The 22,366-nt window shown below is 46.5% G+C and overlaps 1 long non-coding RNA gene across 1 annotated transcript in view; it reads left to right on the forward strand.

The window, feature by feature from the left end:
* Positions 1 to 22,366, forward strand: part of LOC309333278 — a 332,363-nt gene that overhangs the window by 262,634 nt on the left and 47,363 nt on the right. The gene's annotated exons all lie outside the window — the stretch shown is intronic.

Here is a 22,366-nt window from a genome sequence, read left to right on the forward strand (position 1 = left end):
CCAGAAACTAAAATTGCTTATCCCACCTTTCAAAATTTCTATCCCACCTTTCAAGGTGGCATACATGGGTCTCTCCCCTCTCCGTTTTACCTTCACATTGGTATAAGAAAAAATGGGCTTGACTTTTAAAGTCCAACTTCCCATCAAGGGACCCAGTATCTCAGATCCTCCAAGTGTCCCTATTTCCTAGGGACAGTTCCAGATTTACAGAAGCCATCCTGGTTTCTGATTTGATCCTGGAATGTCAGGCTTTTCCTTAGGATGTCCCTGTTTTCCTTGGAGAAATGTTAGAGGGTATAGAGTTATGCAACCCCCAAGCATAGGCAGCCCTATATGGCAGTCACCCCCCAAACTCGGCCCTCCAGCTATTTTTGGGACTACAACTCCTATAATCCCTTGCTAACAGGACCAGTGGTGAGGGATGATGGGAATTGTAGTCCCAAAACAACTGGAGGACCAAGTTTGGGGAAGCCAGCTATATGGGGAAGTTTTTTAATGTTTAATGTTTTATTATATTTTTATATATGTTGGAAGCCATCCAGCATGGCTGGGGCAACCCAGTCAGATATGTTACCAGAAAATGGGGGGGTGCCTTTTAACACCCCCCAAGTTCGTTATCTGTCAGAGAATAATGAGCTGAGGCAGGATCCAGCAAAAGCAAGGTACAGTATTGCACTGGCCCGAATATAAACCACACTCCCCCCCCCATTCCAATTGTGAAAAGTTAAAGTGCAGCTTATATTCGTGACCTTACGGTATCGCTGCTGAAACAGCTGCCTGTGAGGGCCTTCAGGGTGTGTGAAATATACTCAGAGTCGCAAAGTGATTTCATGCTCTTTATTCAGCTCATAGTGGTGAGGAGGAATGAATGAATGTCCCCTCAAAGTATCTGCTTTATATACATTATTTACACAATGGGCTGCACATGATTGGCTAATTCCAGGATTCTACTGTAGGCCAATCAGGTTGTGGATTCACTTCTATCTGGAGCATGATTGGGTGGTTCCTGCTAACCAATCATACTGCTGCATTGTTCTAGGACCAATCAGACTGCTGCATTCTGAATCCTATTGTTCTAGGACCAATCAGACTGCTGCCTTTTGGAGCCTATTGTTCTAGGACCAATCAGACTGCTGCAGTTTGGATCCTATTCAACTCAGTACATAACACCCCTCCCCTCTAAGTTCCAGTCCTGCCCGGAAGGTCGCATTCATAGTCCTCAAGGTACGCCGGTGGCCTACGTGTGCGTTGCGGCCTGGGGTGTTCCCTGGTCCGGGGTTCAGGTTCTGGCTCGTGTTCCAAGGATGGGGCTGTTTGGTCTGGCGCAACCGGCTCGCTCAGTCGTGGTTCTGGTTCCGGTGTCCTTTCGGCCTCGCGGGTCCTCTCTGTATTTACTGATTCTGCCTCTCCTGCTTGCCCCTGCTGCTCTATGGGCCTCACTGCCCCACTGTTCCCTTGGGACTCCTCTGACCTGTCCTCCTCCTCCTGGTTTTCTCCCGGGAATCGTCGCCGTATCTGGTCGCAGTGGCGGCGCCAGCATTGCCCCCCATCTGTTAGCACCTCGTACGACACGGGGCCCGTGACCCTGGTGACTGTGGCAGGTACCCATGCAGGGCCTGCCCCAAAATTCTTTGCGTACACTGGGTCCTGGGCCTCGAAGGTCCGGGGGTTCCTGCCTTCCCCCACCACTACCTCATCCTGAGCTCTATCGGGGTGAAGGCGGTCCAATCTGATTGCAAGGCGCCGACCCATTAGTAGTTCAGCGGGGCTCCGGCCAGTCGTTGAGCTGGGGGTGCTGTGCTGTGCTAGAAGGAATGTGGCAAGGCGGTACTCCCAATCCCCTTGCGTCATGCGGCGAAGGGTGTCCTTGGTGGTCCGCACCATGCGTTCTGCTTGGCCATTGGTGGCAGGGTGGAATGGCGCCGAACGGATGTGGCGGATGGCGTTCTGCACTGTGAAGGTTTGAAATTCTCCTGATGTAAATGCAGTCCCGTTGTCTGAGACGAGAGTGTCAGGGAGCCCGTGGGTTGCAAACAGCCTGCGTAGTACCCGGATGGCTGCGGACGTAGAAGTGGACGGTACCAGTGCGACTTCCTGCCATTTGGTGTAGGAGTCCACCACTATGAAGAATGTTTTCCCCTGAAAGGGGCCAGCGAAGTCCACATGCAGGCGTGACCATGGTGCTCGGGCGGACTCCCAGGACTGGACTGGGGCCCTTGGGGGATCTGGGCGGGATTCCTGGCAGGCCTGGCAGTGTTTGACCCAGGCCTCTATCTCTCCGTCGATCCCCGGCCACCACACATAACTCCTGGCAAGGGCCTTCATTCTTACTACCCCTGGGTGTGTCTCGTGTAGGGCTGTGAGGACCCTTTTGCGGAGGGGCTGGGGAACAACGACCCTGCTTCCCCATAACAGGCACCCCTTGTGGGCTGACAGTTCATGTTTGCGGGTTGTGTAGCCGGCGAATTCTGGCCCGGGGCTGCGGCTGGGCCATCCCCTCCACACCCAGTCCAGGACCCGGGAGATGACCCTATCTTTCTTGGAATGGTGTGCAACTTCTTGTGCCTGAATGGGGCGGTCAGGAAGCAGCTCCAGGCTCATAACCTCTTGTGCAGGTGCTGGGTCGGGGCCTGTTTCCGGTAGTGGTAGCCTGCTGAGGGCGTCTGCATGGCCCATCGCCTTTCCAGGGCGGTGAATCAGTGCATACTGGTAGCTGGCAAGGAAAATTGACCACCTGAGGACGCGAGGAGACAGCACTTGGGGGGTCTGCTTTTCGGGGGCAAACAAGCCAAGCAACGGCTTGTGGTCAGTCACCACGGTGAAGGGCCGCCCGTACAAGAAATCATGGAATTTTTTTACTCCCTTCACGATTGCCAGACCCTCCTTGTCGATTTGCGAGTAGTTCCGCTCGGTTTCGTTGAGTGTCTGGGAAAAGTATGCTACCGGTACCTCTCTTCCATCCGGGAGTTGGTGTCCCAGGACAGCGCCGATGCCATAGGGCGAGGCGTCGCATGCTAGCACCACCGGCAGCCTCTCGTCGAAGTGTGCCAAGACCGAGTTTGAGACAAGCAAGTCCTTGACTGCCTGGAATGCGGCCTCCTGGCGCTGGCCCCACACCCAAGGGGCCCGCTTGTCCAGGAGTCTGTGTAGGGGCTCCGCTACCGCCGCCTTGTGGGGAAGGAAGGAATGGTAAAAGTTCAATAATCCCAAGAAGGCCTGAAGTTCAGTCTTGTTCTTGGGCGCTGGGGCATCACAAATGGCCCGTACCTTGTCCCCAGTCGGGTGAACCCCTTCTGCATCCACCATAAATCCCAGAAAGTCCACTTGAGGCACTCCTAGTAGACATTTTTCCCGCTTCACCTTGAGACCCGCCATCTGGAAACGGTGCAGAACAGTGCGGAGGCGGTCCTCAAACTCCTCTGGTGTGGGCCCGGCAATCAACACATCATCAAAGAAGGGGGTGACACCAGGAATCCCTTTAAGGAGAGAGTCCATTAGATTCTGGAATATGCCTGGTGCCACGCTGACCCCGAATTGCAGCCGCTTTACCCTGAACGCTCCTCTGTGCGTCACAATCGTCTGTGCCTCTGCTGTGGCCTCATCTACTGGCAGCTGTTGATATGCTTGGGCCAAGTCCAGCTTGCCAAAAATTTTCGACCCAGCCAGGGTGGCAAGGACATGGCTGACCACTGGCACTGGGTATGCATGGGCCATGAGGGCCTTGTTTATGGTACATTTGTAGTCTGCGCAGATGCGGACCGAACCATTAGGCTTGACGGGTGTGACGATTGGGGTTTCCCAGGGGGCATTAGGCACCGGCTCCAGCACTCCTTGCTCCACGAGTCGGTCCAATTCCTCGTCTATACGGGGTTTCAGGGCGAATGGGACCCGGCGGGCCTTGAGCCTGACTGGTCGTACTGCGGGGTCAAGCTGTAGAGCAATGGGGGGGCCCGTATACTGTCCCAATTTCCCATCGAAAACCCCCGGAAACTCCTTGCATATGGCGTCCACGTCCACTTGTAAGCTCATGTGGTTCACCCCGGTGATGGCTAGTCCCAGTGGTCCAAACCATGCCAACCCCAGTAAGCTAATGTAGGGGCCCTTGACCACAAGCAAGTCCAGTTGCCGCGTCCGCCCTCGGTATTGCACCCTGAAGGTCCCCACCCCCATTGTGGGGACCTTACGTTTCTGGAAGTCCCGGAGGGTGAATGGGGCCGGCCTGAGTTTGGGACCCCCAGTAGGACACAGTTTCCTTAAGGTCCTTGCCGAGATTATGGATAGAGTTGAACCCGTGTCAAGCTCCATGCGGCATGGGGCCCCCTCTATCTGTACCTCTACATAAATTTTCTCTACGTTGGGGTGGGGCAACTGGTATACCTGGAAGTCTGTGAGCTCCGTCGAGTTGCCTTGGTGCGTTGGGCCCCGGGACCTGGGGCTCTTGGATTGGTCATCTGATGCCTGGCTTCGGGTGGGCCGAGCCCGACACACCCGGGCGATGTGTCCCAATTTTCTGCACTGCCTGCACTCTGCGTTGCGGAAACGGCAGGTCCTCCTCTCGTGACTTTCTCCACAGCTTGCGCAGTTCCCTCCTTCTCGTCGAGGCAGCTGTGGTATGTGGGCTGCTTGAGTGCGCTGCTGTACTCGGTGCACCTCCTCCCTGTCGGATCCCGAGTCGTTGGTGAGGTCTTCGTGGTGGACCCTCGGTTGGGACGGCTGGCTCAGCCGTGCCTCTTGCATCGACCTCTCAGCAGCTTCCGTTGCCAGGGCCTCCTCCAGAGCGACCTGGAACGTTAGGTTCTTCTTAGCGTAGAGGCGTCGTTGCAGCTTCTCATCCTTCAGGCCACCGACGAGGCGGTCACGAAGCATGTTCTCCAGCTCTGAGAAGTTGCAGAACCGGGCAGCTTGGCGGAGAGAGGTCACAAACCCAGTTATGGTTTCCCCAGGGGCTTGCCGCTTTGCGTAGAAGGCATTTCGACGAGCCACCACTGAGGGCTGTGGCGAAAAGTGCCCCTTCAGCTGTTCCATTATTGTTTTGTATGGAACAGTAGCGACGTCTTCAGGCGCAAGGAGAGCCCGGGCGATTTCAAATGTCTCCTCTCCGCAGACGCTGAAGAATATTGCCCTCTTCTTGGCGTCTTCTTCATCGGTGACCCCTTTGGCTTCTAGGAGGAAGGTGAAACGGGAGGCGTACGCTTCCCAGTCTCCAGATGCTGGGTTGAATGGCGAGAAGCTGCTGTCAGTTGCCATTCTGAGTTCCTTGTGTCCCGGAGCTGAAGCCTGGATACACGGTGCGAGGCAGCGGTGCGGCAGGTGGCGGTGCTGCGGTGCTGTGTGTGGCAGTCAGCTCAGCGGGATCCCATCCTCGTCGCCAGTGAAATATACTCAGAGTCGCAAAGTGATTTCATGCTCTTTATTCAGCTCATAGTGGTGAGGAGGAATGAATGAATGTCCCCTCAAAGTATCTGCTTTATATACATTATTTACACAATGGGCTGCACATGATTGGCTAATTCCAGGATTCTACTGTAGGCCAATCAGGTTGTGGATTCACTTCTATCTGGAGCATGATTGGGTGGTTCCTGCTAACCAATCATACTGCTGCATTGTTCTAGGACCAATCAGACTGCTGCATTCTGAATCCTATTGTTCTAGGACCAATCAGACTGCTGCCTTTTGGAGCCTATTGTTCTAGGACCAATCAGACTGCTGCAGTTTGGATCCTATTCAACTCAGTACATAACAGTGTGTGAGACAACTGCACCCATCCTGACTGCGTCTCCCAAGCTACCGTAAGGAAGGGGGAAGGGGGAAGGGGGAGAGGCCTCTGGCAAAGCGACGCGGCTCACCCCCCCCCACCGGAAGCAGCCGGGGAGTGTGGGGCAACGGTGCGCAGCCCACCTGCCCGCTGCTCCCCAGCCTCCCCCGGTGTCGGCTTGGGGAGGGAGTACTGGGAGACAGTAGTGTCAGGAGGCGGGCACACAGCACGTTTGAAACAAGTGCTGGCTTGGGAAACTGGGCGCCGAGTGCCAGCCACCCCCTGCCCCCTGTTCAGGGCGGTAGTGTCGAGAGGCGGGCCGCACCCACAAATAAACCTTGAATTTTAAAGGTGCAGCTTATTTGCGGGTGCATCTTCTATTCGGGCCAATATGTATATCTTTATTTCCTGTTGCAACAGAGACCCCCCCCTTCCCATTTGCAAGGAGGTCAGGAACCCAGGACAAAGGAGTGCAGACCCTTTAAAAAACTTTTGACTTTGCCCAACCACTTAGCCAAAGACTACCCAAAAAGCATCATACGTATGTCACAGAAGGAGGCGATTTCCCACAAAAATATGAGTCTGTGGCACCATCCATCCTCCAACAGCCTCCAGATACTCGCACAGAACATTCACTGGCTTCACTGGTTCCGATTTAAAGGAGAGGTAGAGCTGGGTATCATATGCATACTGGTGAACACACAGCCCAAACCTCCTGATGACCTCTACCAGTGGCTTCATGTAAAAGAACATGGGGGAGAGGATGGAGCCCTGAGGCACCCACAAGTGATATCCCAGGGGTGTGAACACTCATCCCCCAACACCAGAAGGAAGAAGCGGAACTACTGCAAACAGTATCTCCAGCTCCCAACTCCTCTAGACAGACCAAAAGAATACCATGGTCAATGGTATCAAAAGCAGCTGAGAGATCCAGCAGAACCAGGAAACAGCTTTGACCTTTGTCCCTAGCCCTCCGGAGATCATCAACCAGCGCAACCAAGGCAGTTTCAGTCCCATAATGGGGTCTGAATTGTGAATGGAAGGGATCCAAATGGTCCACATGGGGGTGGGGGGCTGAGGTAAGCGCGCTATTCCTGTCAGCCCTGGAGAGCGTGTGTGCATGTGTGGATGAAGGGAAAAGCCGTTGGCCACACTGTCAGGTGGGCGCCGCTCAAGCAAAAACGTTCTTTTCCCCGCGTGAGGGAAGACGAGGTGGCAATGGCTATTTACCTTTCCATGGCTCGCACTGTGTAGCTAACGAGCGGCCTCCCCAGCAGAGCACAGAACTGCTTCGGAGTGCAGCCACCCAGGCACTCCTCGCTTCCTCTGGAGGGGAGCACTGCCAATACAGACACGGGTGGGCGTCGCTCCCGAGGCACCTCCAAGCCCCTGCCGCTGCAACTGCCCTTCCTGAGGTTAGTCACCGGCAGCTTCATGATGGAAATCCAAACTGTGGCTCCTTTTCCCTCTTCCCCACCCCGGAAGAAAAGATTGCTGCACGTGCAACAGACAGAGAAGGGATCCAGTTATTTTGAAGCCATCTGTTGGAGCACTTTGTACTCCTGGTTTATAGTTCATAGCTTCTGAGTCTTTATTGTCTCAGGTGGTGTCAAAAAGAGGGGGAAATGTCCTTACAATTTGCCCCCTCCCTTTCCCCACCCCTCCGGTTCTTGATGGCAAGAAATTGTTGCAGTTTTTGGTGTCCCCTGGATGACAACAGCATTGCAGGACATGTGGGTTGTGTGTCAAGTGATGTGATTGGGGTGGGCTGTAGATCTTCTCCATCCTTTATGGCCTGCAGAAGGAAAACTGCTTTGGGGTCTAGAAAGCACAAATAAGTGAGGGAGTAAAATCTAGGGAACTTTACAAATGTGTGTGAAGAGGAGGATATCTTTAATTTTTTCTTCTTGGCAAGCTGCCAACAATATGAAACTCAAGAATTTAGAGAATGTGGGAGTGGAAAGGAGGAGAAGAAGAGAAAAAGGACAGACAAAATGGAGATCCACAGGGCATGAGTCAGCTTCTTGATTGACATCAACAGAGGAAGCAGGAAGAGGAAACAAAGAGAACTGAGCTGGAATTGAACAGGAGAGGGCTGAGATTGTCAGGAAAGGGGAGTAACTGCATCGAGAGCCATCTGGTGGAGATAAGCAAAACTGCACTTTACAAGATCTCTCTCTGCCTACTTTAACCTTCAGAACTCCTCTATCTTACATTGATAAATCTTTCATGAATTGATTTTGTGCACAGACAAGTAATATTAATTTGTGACAGAGTTAATTGTGGGTAATATATTGAATATAATTGAAGCTCACAAATTAAAAATTTGGTACTAGGGTTAAAAATTGAAGCAAAGAAAGCAGGAAGAAGGTAAAGGAAAACAAGAAGGGAACAGAATAGGAATTGGAGGTTTTGGAAAAATAAGGAAATTATAGTAACAGAAATGAGAAAGGAAATAGGTGGGGCATGATAAAAATTAGTGTGAAATATTAAAAAACCAATTACTCTCAGGGAATAACCAATCGAAGGAAAATTCTAGATAATACAATAAAGACAAAAACAAGGTATAAAAATAAGTTCTTGGAAAGCTTGAACATATGTGGCAAAGATAAAAAGAATCAATAAGGAACTCAAAATGACTACAAAAAAAAATTTACAAGCCACAATAGGACTGACATCTGCCTCTAGAACACAAGTTAGAAGAAAATCAATAGCAGAGGTAGACCCAAATGCTGACATTAAAGAATTGATATTAGGAATGAGAAAAGACTTAAGCGACAACATTAAAGCTCTGGATGAAAAATTAGACGCAATGGGGAAGAAAATAGAACAAAACTCCAAACTACTAATAGATCTCTCAGGTCAAATTAAAGACCTGACTGTTAAAAGTAAAGAGTTGGACAAATCTGTGCAGGAGCTTGGAAATGCACCACCGTGAGATGACATTGCATTTTAGGGGTCGACCAGAACACCAGGAGGAAAATATTGAAGAGAAGATTGTAAAAGATCTGGCAAACTGGTTAGGGCTTCAAGAAGATGACATTGCGCTGGACATAGACAAAGCATTGAGGGTTAAATCAAATCGTGCTAAGGCCAATAAGTGGCCGGGGGACTGTCTGGTATTTTAAAATTCCAGATTACTTAAAGACAAGATTCTGCAAAAAAGCAAAAAACAACAACAACCTGAGAATCGAAGAAAAGAATATTATCATACTGAAAGAAATACCAGCAAGATTGTTGAAGTAAAGAAACAACTATAAAGTACTAGCAGATGCGCTGAGAAACAATTCTATTGTGTATAGATGGGAATGGATGGCAGCTAACAGATTTAGGTTGAATCCTGACAAGACAGAAGTACTGTTTTTGGGGGACAGGAGGCGGGCAGGTGTGGAGGACTCCCTGGTCCTCAATGGGGTAACTGTGCCCCTGAAGGACCAGATATGCAGCCTGGGAGTCATTCTGGACTCACAGCTTTCGATAGAGGAGCAGGTCAATTCAGTGTCCAGGACAGCTGTTTACCAGCACCATCTGGTACGCAGGCTGAGACCCTCTCTGCCCACCAAAATGGTGCATGCTCTGGTTCTCTCTCGCTTTGACTACTGCAATGCACTCTGTGTGGGGCTAACTTTGAAGGTGACCTGGAAACTACAACTAATCCAGAATGCGATAGCTAGACTGGTGACTGGGAGCGGCCGCCGAGACCACATAACACCGGTCTTGAAAACCTATATTGGCTCCCAGTATGTTTCTGAGCACAATTCAAAGTGTTAGTGCTGACCTTTAAAGCCCTAAACGGCCTTGGTCCAGTATACCTGAAGGAGTGTCTCCACCTCCATCGTTCTGTCCAGACACTGGGGTCCAACGCCGAGGGCCTTCTGGCAGTTCCCTCACTGCGAGAAGCCAAGTTACAGGGAACCAGGCAGAGGGCCTTCTCAGTAGTGGCACCCACCCTGTGGAATGCCCTCCCACCAGATGTCAAAGAGAACAACAACTACCAGACTTTTAGAAGACATTTGAAGGCAGCCCTGTTTAGGGAAGCTTTTAATGTTTGATGGACTACTGTATTTTAATATTTTGTTGGAAGCTGCCCAAAGTGGCTGGGGAAACCTAGCCAGATGGGTGGGGTATAAATAATAATAATAATAATAATAATAATAATAATAATAATAATAATAATATATAATTCCCTGAGGGGATATCATTCACATTTAAGGAGAGAAGAAAGCGATTTAGGTCAGTGGAGAAGGCGAATAAGTTCTGGAAGGCGCTGGGAGGGGAAAGTGTGCAGGAAATAGGGAAATAAAAAGAAGATCCTAGAAGGGATTAGGAAGAAATAGAAAGGAGAAATATAGAAGTAGAATAGAAAGAGATTTTTTTATTGGCGTATTTACATTGTTGTGTATATGAAGAGTTTATAGAAAAAAATAATTATGGATTTAAGACATTTCATGGAATGTAAATGGTTTGAATAATAAGTCAAAAAGAAATAGAATAGAGTACATACTAAGAGAAAAGAAGAAGAAGAGTTTGGATTTGATATCCCGCTTTATCACTACCCTAAGGAGTCTCAAAGCAGCTAACATTCTCCTTTACCTCCCTCCCCCACAACAAACACTCTGTGAGGTGAGTGGGGCTGAGAGACTTCAAAGAAAAAGAAATGGAACATTACCTGTTTAGAAGAAACTCATGTTGCCAGGAAACATAAAAGGGTTCTGATCAATAAAAAATTAGGTACAAACTTTTGTTGGCTATTTGCAGTATGGTAGCGCTGCAGAGAGCTTGCTGGGGAGACCATGCATTAAAAAGGGACTCAAAAATAACTTAAACAAGGTTTTAATAAGAAAAACAGAAACTCCTTATACACTAAATGCATCAACAACAAACCAGACCCAACCACCAACCCATCCCCCAGGGTAATGGGAGAGCTAGGTGCTGCTCCTTATATACTACACCCAATTGCTGACAGAGCTTAATCAATACAACTCAGCAGCACCTGCTATATTTCACAGCTGTAAAGCTGGGTCTCGTTAGTTTGCTCTGGCCCTTGCTCTGGCCCCTTAAAGACATACACATCAAGTGGAACAATGATGAACCTTTACATTTAAAGAAACCATTCAACATTTCCCCTGCGGTTCATTATTGTGGAACATAAAGCATATTTTGTACATGTCTTTCATGTGTAACCTTTGGAAGTGCTTTTGTAAAAATGTCCGCAATTTGACTGTCACCTGGAACATATTCAAATACAACCATTTCGTCAGCAATTAGTTTCTTTACAAACTGCAAACGTAATCTTAAGACTCTAGTGCGCTGCGTATTGGTTTCTGAACATAGGATGGCGAGTCCACTCTGGGAATCAAGGTAAACTTTTACTGGTAGTGTTACTTGCATCTGTAGGTCTGCAAATACTTGCAGATACCATTCCACATCACGAGTGGCCTGAACACATGCACATAATTCACTCTGTTGTGGAGAGACAAATAATGATTTGTGTCTGGGACTTCCATTCAAAAGGACAACCGTTATAACAAAACACCATGCCAGACACACCCCTGCAATTATTTTGTTCCACTGCATGAGATGCATCGCAGAAAATTTCAAAACCTTTGTCAATACATGTTGTAAATTGCAACCTATAATGTTTGGTATGTTTAAGGTACATTACCACTCTCAAGAGCAGAGAAACATTGTGTAGTAGGCTTTTCCACAAATTTTGCCAGAAAGTGAAAAGCATAAGTTATATCTGGTCTTGAGATTCTTTGAATGAAATTTAGCTTGCCTATAGCAGAACGATACAAAGTTTTGTTAGGAAATGGCTTCTCTTCACCTGTAAAGGTGAAACCACACACCATAGGCGTTTCCTTCTCATTTGCATTTTCTAAACATAGCATTTCTACTAGATCAATTTTTGCAGTTTGATGAACCAGAAAAGATCCATTTTTGCCTTTCTCAATTTGCATGGATAAGTAATTTTTAGCTATGCCTAATTCCACCACATCAAATTTCTTCTGTAACTGTGATACTACCTCTTCATATTCCTGTTTAGTTTTTGTAGAAATTAACACGTCATCTATATACACACATATTTTTGTTACAGAGTTTGCCCTTTCCTTTATAAACACACAATTGTCTGCCTTTCCTTGCAAAAAACCAATATCCAGCAATTCTTTTGCTAAGGTTTGGTGCCAATTCCTTCCACTTTGGTGGAGACCATAAAGGGATTTATTTAATTTGCATACCAAACCTTCAGCGGCGTCTATGCCTTAACGGACACGCATAAAAATTTGTTCTTTTAAATCTGCAAACAAATATGCAGTTTTTATATCTAGGTGATAAACAGAATGTCCTCGTTGTGATGCATCTTTTAACAAAAGCTTAACTGTTTCATATTTTACACTTGGTGAATAACACAAATCATAATCTTCGCCTGGAATTTGTTGAAAACCCCTAGCAACTATTCTCGCCTTGTACCTTACATCATCATTTTTGTCATTCATTTTAACTCTATAAACCCATTTTGAATCAATAAGTCTCATATCTGGGGTTTGTGGTACAAGAGACCAAGTGTTATGCTCTTTTAAAGAAGCTATCTCAGAGTTCATAGCTTTATACCAATTTGCAGCTTGGTGCTTAGGTAAATTCTGAACATCATTGTAGCTTTTTGGTTCAAAAACCACCTTATTGGCATACACAGTAGTGAAATGTTCATCTGCAAAACGTTGTGGCGTCTGTCTCTATCTGAACTGTTAGTGTTTTCAGAACTCACAGGGTTAAAGAGTTCTGTGTGACGTCCCTCAATTCCTGTCGCGTGACTCTGAAAGAGGGAGGAGTTGTTCCTCACTGTTCCGTCTCTGCTTCCGAGGGAGACGGTAGCCATGGCTGCTAGCAGCCCAGGAGAATCTGAGAAATGCTGAGCTGTAAATATTCTGCTGTAATAAAAGGCTAATAAATAGACACACAAATGCTTAGTGTCTTTGCAGAAGCAACAGTTTTCTCCGCTGTGTTTACTCTGCAAGGCGTGACGGTACGCAGATCGGCGCAGGGGAAATGTGCCGGACCCGAAGATTGCCCTACAGCTGGGGGGCTAATTGGGATCGTAAACCAATTAGTCACGCTTAATTATTCTAAGAGGTTATGGGACTAATTACCGCTATAAAACTGTTGCTGAGTCTGATGGAATGCTTTGAAGTCAGCTGGGTCAGCTGGGAGGTCGCTACCGAAAGCGGAGGTCTGCGTTCTGAGGCAGAGCAGCTGGCTGAAAGATGCTGATTTCTGCCTGATGCTGAGAGGCAGAGGAGCTTGCTGAGGGAATCGCTTCTCCAGAGACAGGTGCCGGAGAGCTGTTGATACGTGAGTACAGCTTGGGGCCCTTGGGAGAACATGGCAGACAGCCACGAGTCATACGTAGTCCTATTTGAAAAATTGGACGGCAAAAATTGGCAAGAATGGAGCAGAAGGCTGAAGGCATGGCTGGTAGCGAAGGGGCTGTGGGAGGCTGTTCAGGGACCTCCACTACCCACACCAGCGGCAGGAGCTTCAGCGGCAGATATTGCAGATGCCCGCGCTTCACAGAGAAAAAATCACAAAGCCCTGGGAGCTATTGTGCTTAGTTTGGATGGCTCACAGCTGCCTTTGGTAGAGGGGCTGGAGAATGCTTGTGAGGCTTATCAAGCATTGGAAAGGGTGCATCACAGAACCACGGCTGGGGCAAAGATTCACACCACCAGACGCTTGTTTGAGATGAAGTTACGTCCTGGGGATAGCATCAGAAAGCATGCAACTGAGATGCTGTCTGTATTTAACCAGCTAAGACTGTTGCAAGTCAACTTTACTGAGGAGCTGAAAGTGTACATTTTGCTCAGCTCCCTGGACAAGAGTTATGACAATTTGTGTCTAACTCTGGAATCGATGGTTCCCCAAACGTTGACGCTTAATTACGTCACAGGACGCTTATCTGATGAAGAACGACGCCTCAGAGAGGGCAGAGCTGGCACCGGGAGCTCTGGTTGTAAGGGCGGAGCCAAGCCAGCGGAATGCACGGTTCAGGCTTTTTCCACTGGAGTTCGTCGTTATTTTATTTGTAATTCAACTGAACATCTGCGTCGCTTTTGCCCCCACCGGAGCAGAGAGACGAGGCAGGATGTTGTCAAGGTCGCTTCTCATGGGAACCAGCCAGGTTTCCATGGCAACCAGCCCGGCAAGGGAGCCAGGCGTGGGAATGCCCAAGGCGGACGTGCTAGAGACAATGAGGAACCTTATCAGCTGACAGCCAGTCTTGCAATGTTTGAGAACAGCTCTGAGAGAGACACCGAACTCTGCTTTGTAATCGATTCAGGAGCGAATCGCAACCTGGTTCCAGAGACCCCTGCTGTCGAGATGTGGAATTGCAAGGCAATTCCAGCTGGGAAAACTGTTCTGTTTGCAGATGGGAAAAAAAGAAATGTAACTAATGTTGCAAAAATCTTTCTTTCTGTTTTGCAGGAGCAGTTGGAGGTTTACACTGTACCAGGGATGCATCACTGTATCTTATCTGTACCTTATTTGTTAAAAAAGGGGTTTAAGGTTTGTTTTGAAAATGATGCATGTACAATCTTCAAGGGAGAGAAACAACTGGTCAGAGTTGAAAAGGGGCAGAATGATCTCTTCATTCTTAAAACGCCTCTGGAGGGTGAGGGGAAGGTTGAGAGAGCACAAGCCCTGCGTGCTACAGTTCCCACTCATGTTTCATGTGCATGTGTTTGGCACAAGAAGACAGCTCATAGTTCTCTTGAAGAAATCCAGGTGTTATCAGAGTACACCAAAGGCTGTAAAATTAGGGAATGTGGAAGGACCCTACGTTGTAAGGCTTGCGAAAAGGCAAAGGTAAAAGGGTGCAGTTATCCCAGGGTGGAGAGGGTAACCACAAAACCTTTTGATCTTGTTCACATAGATCTGTTGGGTCCCATGAAGGAACCAAGTCTGGGAGGGGCCAGGTTTCTGCTAACGCTGCAGGATGATTTTTCGCAGAACTCCTGGACTCATGCTCTCAAATCCAAGGAAGATGCAGCACAGCTGATTAAAAGTTGGGTTGAGGAGGTGGAACTAAGGTTCTCCACCAAAGTGCAAGCAGTCACTAGTGACAGGGGTGCAAAGTTTACTGGGTCTGCTTTGCAGAAGTTCTTTCAGCAGAAAGGGATATGTCACAAGGTGACTTCTCCTCAACAGAGGGGGGTGGCAGAGCTCAGAAGTGAAGCTCTGGTTATGGCTGCACAGGTGATGCTGTCAGATTCTGGATTACCTCCAAGTTTTTGGATGGAGGCAATTAAGTATGAGTTTTACCTGGAATCGGTCCTACAATTCAATGGTAGGGGACACACGTTTTTTCATGCTGCACGGCAGGAAACCCCAGATTCACTTTCTGCGTTCTTTTGGGGCAGTCGCATCTGTGCCGGTGCCTAAGGCTTTGCAAGGGCCAGGTGGACCCAAGTTCCAGAAAATGATTTTCTGTGGGTATGAGCCGGTTTCTAAAGCATGGAGGTTTGCGTACCCAGCAGGTGATCAGAGTAAGCTGCTGATCAGTAAACATGCTGAGTTCTATGAGCAGGATGAAAGGTCAAAGACTCCTGCCAGGCGTGATTTTCTCTCAGAATGTCTTTCTGATTCAGAGCAGGAAGGTTCTGATGAGGAGGAAGGAGAGCCAGAGGCTGAGTCTGCTGATGACGGTCAGCTCACTGACCAAAGTCAAGAACAGGATGGGGCATCTCCACAAGTTGTTAAAAGAGAGCCCAAGAGTGAACCTAGTTCTCCTGTTAGTGTAATGCAAAGGATTCGAAGACGCCTTAAGTCAGAGGGGGAATCCCGTGATGCAGAGGGGGAATCCTGTGATGCAGAGGACACACCTACTGGCCGCAGTGAGTCAGAGGAAATACCTGAGTTTGTGCCCAGGCGGTCCAGTCGCACAACGAAGGGTATTCCACCTGAGAGGTATCAGGCCACAGGGGTGTGGGTTGGTTTCACACAGTACGAACCTGAGAGTTGTGAGGATGTTCCACAGGTGCCTGACAGAAACGCCAGGAAAAGGCGCAAGGCATTGGGGAAGGGATTGATCTCACAGAGGTCTGTAAAGGTAAACACCCAGGTCACCTCAGGAATGGAGGGAAGAGGGGGTGTTAGTGTTTTCAGAACTCACAGGGTTAAAGAGTTCTGTGTGACGTCCCTCAATTCCTGTCGCGTGACTCTGAAAGAGGGAGGAGTTGTTCCTCACTGTTCCGTCTCTGCTTCCGAGGGAGACTGTAGCCATGGCTGCTAGCAGCCCAGGAGAATCTGAGAAATGCTGAGCTGTAAACATTCTGCTGTAATAAAAGGCTAATAAATAGACACACAAATGCTTAGTGTCTTTGCAGAAGCAACAGTTTTCTCCGCTGTGTTTACTCTGCAAGGCGTGACGGTACGCAGATCGGCGCAGGGGAAACGTGCCGGACCCGAAGATTGCCCTACAGCTGGGGGGCTAATTGGGATCGTAAACCAATTAGTCACGCTTAATTATTCTAAGATGAACGTCTTAGTCCGGAAGGAGAGTCAGACTTAATGGGACTATGTAAACTACTAGTTTCAGGTTGTAAATCACTGTCAGATTGAAGAGATGCCTGTTGGCTAAGCTCACGGTCAGAAAACTCAAGAGAATCTAACCTCCCCTTGGGTGCCTGTGGCTTTAAATCATCAAACAAATTATTAGATTCAACAGGCTTTTCGTCTTTTTCCATTAATTCAGAAGCACTATTTCCTGCTGCTGCTGCTTCTTCCTCAGTATTATCTATACCGTTAATATCTTGGAAAACAACTCCATTCCAATTTACAGTTTGTATCATGCTTCTGGTAATATGAAATTTGCCAGTTGCTGGTATGTAAATTCTGTATGCCCCCTGCTGGTAGCCCATTAATTTTCCCTGAACACTACGCTCACCCAATTTCTGCTTAGCGGGATAATGCATAATTACATCTGAACCCCAAATGCGTAGGTATTTCAGATTAGGGCGTTTTTTAAACAGCTTCTCATAGGGGGTGACATCTAAACCAGAATGATAACTGCAATTTCTCACATAACAAAAGGCATTCAGCGCTTCAGCCCAAAAGACTTTGGGCAGATTAGCATCATGCAGATAAGTTTTAACCCCTGCCTGCAGGTCACGCTGCACAACTTCAACAAGCCCATTTTGCCAGGGACTTCGGGGGCAAGATAACTCATGAGTAGTCCCCTGCGCTTCCAGGAAATTCTCAAAATCCTCAGAAACAAATTCCCCGCCCCGGTCAGAAAACAGGTTCTTAATAGGTTTGTTAAAGTGCGTTTTTACCCAGTTGCAAAAAACTTTGTACTTCTCAAATGCTTGGGACTTCTCAGCTATTGCATAAGTCCAACAATATCTACTATACTGGTCTATCAGAGTGAGCCAGTACTTAGAACCTCCTAATGATGGTGGGAGTGGCCCAACTAAATCACAATGTACACGCTCAAATGGCTCAGTTACTTTCCTATCTGAGCACCTACCCTTGCGTGCAACCTTAATCTTATTCTTGCAACAGGATAGACATTGCATAAAGAATTTACATGGTTTTAAGTTGAGGCCATTAACAATATTCTTTGTCTTAATTACATCAGCAAAATTCAGGTGTCCTAGAACTCTGTGCGCCTCATGGACACATCCAGAATGTGGCCTAACATTCCTCAACCCCTGGCTTGACTGTGCTGCTCTGCAATTTATAGACGATTGTGAGTAGGTGTGAAAATACAGTCTATATAAACCATCAGAGTCCCGGGCATACAATAGACGTTTGTTCCCATCGAAAAACTCACACATTGACTTTAAGAAACGCAGTGTTATGCCTTGACGAGCAAAGCACCTTACTGACAATAAATTGTCCACTGACGGGCAGTAAATGCAGTTCGCTATCGTAATGTTTAAAGTCAAGTTTAACAGCACCCCTGCCAAGCGACTGCAATACTTGCGAATTGGCTAAATGTACATTACCAATTTCCTCTTCGAAAGAAATAAACAAGCTTCGATCATTGCAAATATGCTGAGATGCGCCTGAGTCCACAATAAAAGAATTCCACTTGGCACCTTTAATTCTTTTACGATCTGTAGTCCGAGCGTGAAAAGCTCACGGCTCGTTTCTGTCTTTACGATACGATGTTGGCTGCTGGGCCGACGACCGTGACTGACGAACAGAAACAGACTTGGGAGTACTTTGCTTTCTTTTGGCTCTGCAGTCCTTTGCAAAATGTCCTTGCTTATTGCAGAACCAACAACGCTTTGCAGCTTTAAATGCAGTTGTATCACCACAAGTTTGCATATGGCATTTCTCATTACTTCTGGAAATAGGAGAGCTTATGGCACAAGCTTCCCTTCTGTCCAACTCGCCCATTAATCTTGCTGTTACCCCTTCCACAGTTAATTGTGCTGGTGGAACGGCAGATATCTGGCTAGCTATACCATCAAAGTCCTCATTAAGGGAACAAAGAATGACAAAAACATACTGAATATCAGGTATCTCCATGTCCCTTTGAATTAATTCGCAGTGTATTGCCTCCAGACGTCTCAAGTGTGCTGCCAAATCACCACCAGGCTGCAACTTTGTCTGGTACAGCTGCTTGAAAAACGTCAATGCAGACGCTGACTCTTTTCTAATATGCACTACTGCAAGACTATCCCACATTTCTTTGGCAGTATTCTTATTTCTTATATAAACTACTTGCTGGTCGCTGACTGCCAAATTAATTATTGCCCTGGCTTTTGCATCTCCTTTCGACCAAGCATTAGTCACAGGGTCAGGAGGGTCATCAGTTACATAGGTCCATACTTCTCTAGAGGTCAAAGGCGCCTCCACCCAAAAAGACCATAAACTATAGTTCTCATCTGTTAGCTGTGGGAAGACCAGAGCCTTCTCAGCTTCTGGAACCCGGTCAACCATTCTGGAACTCTTCCAGACCCACAGAACTACGCCAACAGGAGAAGGAGTTTTCAAACCTTTCTCAGAGTCCAAAAATATGCAATCATCCACTCAGCAGCTGGGCCCATAACCAAAGATGTTGGCTATTTGCAGTATGGTAGCGCTGCAGAGAGCTTGCTGGGGAGACCATGCATTAAAAAGGGACTCAAAAATAACTTAAACAAGGTTTTAATAAGAAAAACACCTTATACACTAAATACATCAACAACAAACCAGACCCAACCACCAACCCATCCCCCAGGGTAATGGGAGAGCTAGGTGCTGCTCCTTATATACTACACCCAATTGCTGACAGAGCTTAATCAATACAACTCAGCAGCACCTGCTATATTTCACAGCTGTAAAGCTGGGTCTCGTTAGTTTGCTCTGGCCCTTGCTCTGGCCCCTTAAAGACATACACATCAAGTGGAACAATGATGAACCTTTACATTTAAAGAAACCATTCAACAACTTTATCTCGTCAGACATATCCAAAAAAAGAGGAATGGTAATCTATGCCGATCCAAAATTAGATCCGAAATTATTATTTAAGGATGAAGAAGGTAGAATTATAGGAGTTCAGATAACATATGAAAGAGAGAAAATGATTATAATAGGAATCTACGCTCCAAATGAAAGAAAGAATGCTGAACTATAGCAATGAAAAGATAGTACTATTAGGCGACTTTAATGGGGTAACCTCATTAGAATTAAATAGAACAGTTAGAGAGAAAGAATCAAAAGAAATAAGACTACCACTGACCTTCTTTCAACTGGTGGAGAACCTTAACTTACAGGATGTCTGGAGATCTAAACACGCAAATGAGAAAGAATTCATGCACTTCTCAGATACAAAACAATCATCAGGGAGAATAGATGCAGTATGGATGTCAAGTAATTTAATATTGAAAACAAAAAAATAGAAATACAACCAAGACTAATCTTGTACCATAATTTTCAGGAACTTGCCTTCTCCAAGTGCCAGCATGCATTCTCCAAGTGCCAGCGAAACCTCAGAGGGAGAAGGGGGGCAGGCTTTCTTTCCACAGGGAGAGTGATGATAGCCCCTCTTGCTTAGGAATGCTAGCTGCAGATTCCCGAGATAACACAAGGCAGACAGAGTCTGAGTCGGCTCAAAAGGAGGAAGAAGGGGCGAGGGAAGCCCTCCCAGAATCCCCTCTCAGCCGACGCATGAGCAGACTCCAGGATTGACGCCAGCCCTGCAGGAGGTGGGGTCAGGGTTGGAAGATATCCTGTTGGAGAAGGAGGGGCCAGCCACTGGGTCTATCTGACTCTTCTGGGGAGGATTGACCGTGGGGACTCGGACTGAGCTACTGTGTAATTACCCAATAAATCCAAGAAGCTATAAACCTGCTGGCTTGCTGTGTTTTGGTGTGAGAGAGGCATCATAAATCCTAATCCAGTTACCTTAGAATTGAGAAACAACAGAACAAGATGGAGATGGAGAATGAAGGAAGACATTTTGAATGATGAAAAAGTATTTCAAAAAGCACAAGAGACCTTAAAAGATTTTTCTGAAATAAACACAAATCAGGAAACCTTCATCAAGGTGATCTGGGATGCCAGCAAGGCTTTTATGCGAGGCTTCTGTATTCAACAAAATGCCATTCAGAAGAAAATTAGAGAAAATAAAATGGAACAAATTAGGAAAGAGGTAAGTATAAATGAAAAAGAACTATCAAAAACCCCAAAGAAGAAGACTGCAAAGCAAAATATTAAAATGTTGCAAACCCAATTTTCCACATTCTTAAATTATGAAATCGAAAATAAAATAAAATGGTTAAAACAAAAGAGTTTTCAATTTGCTAATAAACTGGGTAGAATGCTGGCTTGGCAACTAAAGAAGAAACAAAAAGAAAAGATAATAGAAAAACTTATAGAAGGGGGGAAAACAATTGACGAATCCGAGGAAAAAAATAAAAGTTTTACAAAATACTTTAAAGAGCTCTACCAATCAGGAAAGGAAGACAATGAGAAAATAGAAAGATATCGAAATCAAAGTAAATTCTCAAAAAACACAAATGATAAAATTGAACATTTAAATTCACCTATAACAATGATGGAGATTCATCAAGCAATAGCAAAGGCGAAGTTAGGAAAATCTCCAGGACTGGATGGACTGTCAGCAATCTACTATAAGGGAACAGACTTAACATCAGTCAAAAATTACAGATCAGTATCACTCCTGAACAATGATTACAAACTATTTGCAGATGTGATGGCAAATAGATTTAAAAAATATTGACTTTATCAATGAAGACCAAGCAGGGTTTTTACCAGGAAGACAGATGAGTAACAACATGAGAATAGTGATCAATATTATAGAATATTTAGAGATGAGACCAGATAAGCAAGCGGCTTTGATGTTCATAGATGCTGAAAAAGTGCTTGATAATGTTTCATGGTAATTTATGGAAAGAACTATAGAAGCAATGGGAGCAGGGGAAATATTTGGAAGGGGAATAAAAGCAATCTATAAGAACAAAGAAGACAGGAGTGCCTGGCGTGCTCTGGTCCATGGGGTCACGAAGAGTCAGACACGACTAAATGACTAAACAACAACAATAAGAACAAAAAGCCAAATTAATCATAAATAATGAGTTAGAAATCCCCCATCTCTTCCTGATTCATGAGTAGTGACAGATGCAATTTTAGGACACCCTGCGAGGTGGGGTGGTCTCTGGCTCACAAGCAGCTCTGTCTTTGCAGAGGAAGTAAAGATGTTTTTTTTTTTTTAATGAAAAAGATGCCATTCACCAGGGAACAGCCCAAGTGCATCCCTGCTCATTTCCCTGGGACCGGGTGTCCTTGTTGGGTCTCCTTAAACATGCATAAATCTGTGTTGAGTACAGTTGTGAGTGTCTAATGATGGCTCCAGAACAGGGACTACCAAGCTTTCCCAAAAGGAGATGCTTCAGTTGTTGCTGGCTTCAGGTTTCTTGCTCTTCTTATGCAACACTAGTTAAAGGCAAGTGACTGAAGGAAGCCAAGTTGGACACTCAAAATAATAATAATAATAATAATAATAATAATAATAATAATAATATTATTTGTACACCGCCCATCTGGGTGGGTTTCCCCAGCCACTCTGGGCGGCTTCCAACAAAGATTTAAAATACATCAAAGTGTCACACATTAAAAACTTCCCTGAATAAGGCTGCCTTCAGATGTCTTCTAAATGTTAGGTAGTTGTTTATCTCTTTGACATTTGATGGGAGGGCGTTCCACAGGGCGGGAGCCACTACCGAGAAGGCCTTCTGCCTGTTTCCCTGTAACTTGGCTTCTTGCAGTGAGGGAAAAGCAAAAGCAAGGGACTTACTCTGCTTTCACAGAAGCTGAAGAAGATAAACACTTTTTACTACCTGCTATTCACTTAGTGGTGTGCACAGGTTGGGGCAATCAAAGAGATGGGGGCAGGGGGTACCTGGCTTTGCTGCAATCAAAAAAACTGGAGCTACATTCTGTGAAGCAGTTAAGAGCCTGCCAAGTTCCAATCTAACAAGCAAGATTGTCTCTTGAATAGTTGTTTTTTAAAAATGGATTTTAATGAATTTTATCAGATTTTGTTTGTGTGTGTATAGGAATTATAGGAACAGCATTATAGGAACAGCATTCCTGACAGAT

Source organism: Podarcis erhardii (genome assembly GCF_964252035.2).
Source record: "Podarcis erhardii genome assembly, chromosome: W".
Taxonomy (NCBI): Eukaryota; Metazoa; Chordata; class Lepidosauria; order Squamata; family Lacertidae; genus Podarcis; species Podarcis erhardii.